Below are 4,628 nucleotides of genomic sequence, written 5' to 3' on the forward strand. Positions count from 1 at the left end.
ATATGGCATTCAACAGTCTCCACTCTCAGAGTCCCAGTTAAGGGSAGGTTAGGGTGAATTGTCATAGGCAATAAATTGTGGAGTTACAGAGGAGAACACGAAGACTGATGATGCATTTGACCACAATTTGGTGTATTTGTTTCACTAAGACATGGAWGGCAACTGAGTTGTCTTCAACGAGGCCTTTTTCAAACTTTTCCATATGATTGCTCGGCTGAATAAGGTGTCACACCAAGCTGTAATAGAAGCTGTAATAGCAGTGATGTGCTTTGTGCTGAGGTTGATTGAGGAGTCTTGATTCTGACAGAGGTTAAGCACGTTGTGTGCTTACCAGAAAAACTACAGTTTGCAGGGCAAACACAGCTTTCAAAACAAAGCACTTTTGTATGTGATTTGTTTGTAAATATGCCTGAGTTCATGCATAAAGAATGAGGAGTCATGAGCACTTTTGGGATGACAGTGACATTGGAGGAAAAGATAATATCATCATATTTGCAGGTCAAGGGTGCAAGAGAACAKAAGCAATGGGTGATAATATGCTCTTACTGCTGAGTTAGGATTGGGGATTTACAGCAGTGGCAGTCCCAAATCAGATTAGAGACTGATGATAAAAATCATTTGGATGGCTATGTGAACTAATCTTTGGGTTACCTAATGCAAAGCTAGTGTCACCCAGAAGAAAGTATTGGTCACTTGGTGAAATAAAGCATTTCCATGTTTTGTGGCATTTGCTTACTAATGCTTCTGACTGCTTGCTTGTTGGACATTGCAAAATATCTGGCAGGATTATTGTGATAAGAGTGCACTGTCAGAAAGAGTCCCAAATGAATGCAGGATCAAAACTATTTTAGCAGTGAAAGAAGGATGGAGCTGTCACAAATTCAGATTTCACACCTGCAGCTATGCAGCTCCTGCTGTGCCTGTCCCCAGCTGGGTGTTCACAGCCCCCACTGTGCCCCCAAATGCACAAGATGTGGGTGCTTGGACACCTYGCTGCTGAGCCTTCTGCTGGCAGGCAGCCTGCACCTGGAGGACATGATTTACAGCTGGTATTCATTCTGCTATTCACTTATTAAAAACATCAAAGCAAAACAAGAGMTCATCAGTTGATTAATTCCTAAGATAATTCTTCCTGGAGACTTCTTTACTGGAGAAATACTAGGGAATATTCTCATGGAGCATGTTGTAGAGTCTTTTCCCTTTATAGTGAGGACAGGAAAAATGTATATGAGATAAGACTAAGAGATATAGGTGGCTGAGTGGTCAAGGCAGGTGCTGACAGGCAATTGGAGGGAGYAGGTTAAGAAATATAGAGATCTAGRAAGTGGAAAATTCTCCTTTSTCMATGGAGCAAGTTCAGTGGGCACTATGCTGAAACAAGCCCCTCCTGTCTGCACATCCTGTTTCCCAAGAACTTAAATGAGGAATCATTTGAGAAGGATTTCTTGTAAGGTTTATCAGCGCATTGCACACAGTGCTGTTTCTGCAGTCAGGGAAAACTGTTGTAATGTATCTTATTACTTCCACAAGAACACGAGGAGCAGTCATTTCCAGAAATGAGAGCACTCTATACGATTATGTAGAACGAGTTATGCATAATATATGCAGCCTTCAAAAACAAAGATCATCTGCTCTGCAGATATCAGTCAATATTAACTGACTGAATGCAGGAATCTGTCCCATGACAAGCAAACAGGAATTAAAACAGTGATAAAAGTGAAGATCCTGTAGTGAAAGATGGGAAAGAGCTGTCAAAAAAGAAATTAAGTGAGAAATTTTTGTSTCCTGGCAAGACATTGAGGGTGAAAACTTACAAATAGGACATTGTGTATAAAGATGCCATAACTGAGAAAGAGAGATGAGAAGTTGGGGAAAAGGAGTGGAAGAGGGATCTACTAGTCAGAGTTGAGTGGCATAGGAAAATGAGTTCCAAAGAATCCTCATTTATTCCATTTGGCCAAAATATCAGGTGAGAGAATTCGTAAGTGTATACAAGTAGAGATAGAAGGGGGAGAAAATAAATCCAGTGGTGATCAAAGAGACACAAGTCCTTAAACACAAGTGTTGCCTTGCCACATGTAGTCTTTAAAAAGTCATTTTGTCTCAGATTTTGAAGGGAGTGCCAGGAGCCCTGCTTGAAATCCGGTTGTGCATCCTGCTGTCCCAGTGTACCTGCCCCATGATGACAGCTGGCACTTAGGGCATGTTCTCCAGAATGGTATTTATTGATTTATATAGCAGACATACCACAGCATCAGGTCATGTGGCCTGACAGATAGGGATTGTGTAAAACCCAGGGTAAAGCCCTTTCCCCACAATGATGTTTTTTCTAGCTACCCTGTTTTGTGGACTCTTTATGCTACTTTGCACTCTGGGTGTTGTGTACTTTGTTTTTAATGACGTTATTGAAGGGATAAATACTGCCTTGTTAAGAGAAAGTTTGTTCCTGAATTGTTTTAGACATTTATGCTTGTCACTAGATGCTGAAAGAAAAAGGCTGCTATTAAATTCTAGTATCGGCCAACCCTGTTGCTTTGCTACAACTCAGAAACAAYATGATGCTCAGAGGGTTGTGCAGAACAGCTGAACTGTTGTTTTTGGTGTGGGTTTTATTTTTTAATGTTGTGGTCAAAGCCAGGCTGGGGTATAAACTTGGCACCTCTCTGCTTCCTTCCCAGGTCAGCAGGCTGTGAAAYCTTACCTGAAGGCACCTTGGGTAGGGCTGCTCCTTGTTTGGACTGGCATGTACTGTATTTGTTCTCAGACCTAATTGCTGTCATAAATTAGCCTCTCTGTTTCCCTTAYGTAGAATTGGTCTCTTCTTTTTTGTACTCATTACCAAAAGGTAGTTGGTGTTGAACTTCTCTTAGGTACTTGTTAATTGTTCTCCTTTTTTCCCTATTTCTCTTAGTATTTGGACACTTGGTTACAGCACTTGTACTGGATGACTTCTGCCTTCTTCCCTTTTGTGTAAAACAGCACATAGCAGTCTCTTCTAAAGCATGAAAAATTTTAAGTAACTCCAGTGCCACATGTATTTGGGCATCAGGAGAGCCATGAAAGTGAATTATATTTGTTTTGTAACTGTTTCGGTCACACTGGCAAACAATGTCTGGGATGTTTGAGTGAGCTCTTGCAGATTTCAACAATTGGACCTAGATAATTTAAGGATGTGATTAAGTTCCAGACCCTCAGCATTTTCCTCTAGGTATGTTTTCTCTCTCACAGTACTACTGAAGGAATCAGTTTACACTGATGCTGTAAATGTGTTGGTCTCTCTGGGAAATAAGATCCGCTCATCTTCTGCCTGGAGACCAACTACCTCTGGAACATTGCTGCCCTGAGACACCCTCCCAGCAAAGGAGCTCTACAGTGGAGGGTTCAAGTGAGAGATTTGRGTAAACCTGCCCCTCTTCCATGCCAACCTAGCCAAAACATCTCTCAGCTTTCCCAGTCTTTGCAAGAAAATTGTGCTGTCTCTTTAATAACTTTTCCCTTTTTCTTGGGTACCCACCAGACTCAGGTCACAGTTTTCCAGGTGTGGGTGCATCAGCACCGGATTTTTCATTCAGTGATATTGTTACCATCACTCTTTGCAGTATAGAGGGCGAATGGACTGAACCTTCCAGTTCAGACAATTTTAGTCCTATACTGAGGCTGAAATGTAGAAGCACCCTGTAAAGGACCAGGCTCAGGATTTCATTATCAAACCTAGCTCCTTCTTCCAGCCTAACACCCCTGGATAAATAGAATTCTGTGCTTTGCCATTTTGCTGCTGCATATTAAYAAAGATTCCTCTGTGGGGGATGAGAAACTGGTATTCAGTGAATAGTAGTTAAACTGCTTTTTCCATTATTATAATGATAGGGACCTGGTGAGATCACAGGAAAGCAAGTCACACATACAGRGAGTTTTCCGCAGTTTATATTAAAWTTTTAAATAGCTGCAGAAAAATAGGATGTTTGGGAGATTGAAAGTGTGCATTATTTCCTTTATGGCATTGCTTCTTCTGAACTAGCAGTAGCATTTCACTATTTATTCTCTGCAGGGCCCCCAGCAGATGTTGGGAAAGTGGATGTCTACTCCCTAAGGCAATTGGTTTTAACAACACTGTTGAAACACAGCTCGGAACTATGTTTAATATAATGAGAAGCTGGAACCACTTGAAAAGGCAGATGGAGGATTTTCCAGACCCTATAAGCCTGCCATCTTCCATGTTTTCCTTGTGCTTTTGCCATGTTTCCTGCTCCTGGCAGGACAGTCACACACAGGTTGTTCAGCCACAGCAAGGTCTGTACCTCACCAGCAAGGAGTGGCTGCCTCAGGGTAAGGACTCATTTTGCTCTCTCTGTTGCAAAAGTTTCAGTTCAAAATCCACAGGACTGTTTTTATCTCAGCCTGGTCTGGCTTCTGGCTTGCACAGGAGAGCAGCACCTGGGTAGGGCTGAGTAGCAAGTTCATCACCCAAAACTTTGTAAGCAGACCAGTAGATGACCAGATGTGATTACAGACACAGGCTGGTTCAGTGCAGACCTTGTCCTTATATCACAATATGAAAGGCTGCCTGATTTCTGTGGAACAGGATACTTCTTCCTGCCCAAGAAACTGTGAGGAGGTTAGTCAAAAAA

The sequence above is a fragment of the Malurus melanocephalus genome, unplaced genomic scaffold (genome assembly GCF_030028575.1).
Source record: "Malurus melanocephalus ecotype Western Australia unplaced genomic scaffold, MMel_1.1 scaffold_210, whole genome shotgun sequence".
Lineage (NCBI taxonomy): Eukaryota > Metazoa > Chordata > Aves > Passeriformes > Maluridae > Malurus > Malurus melanocephalus.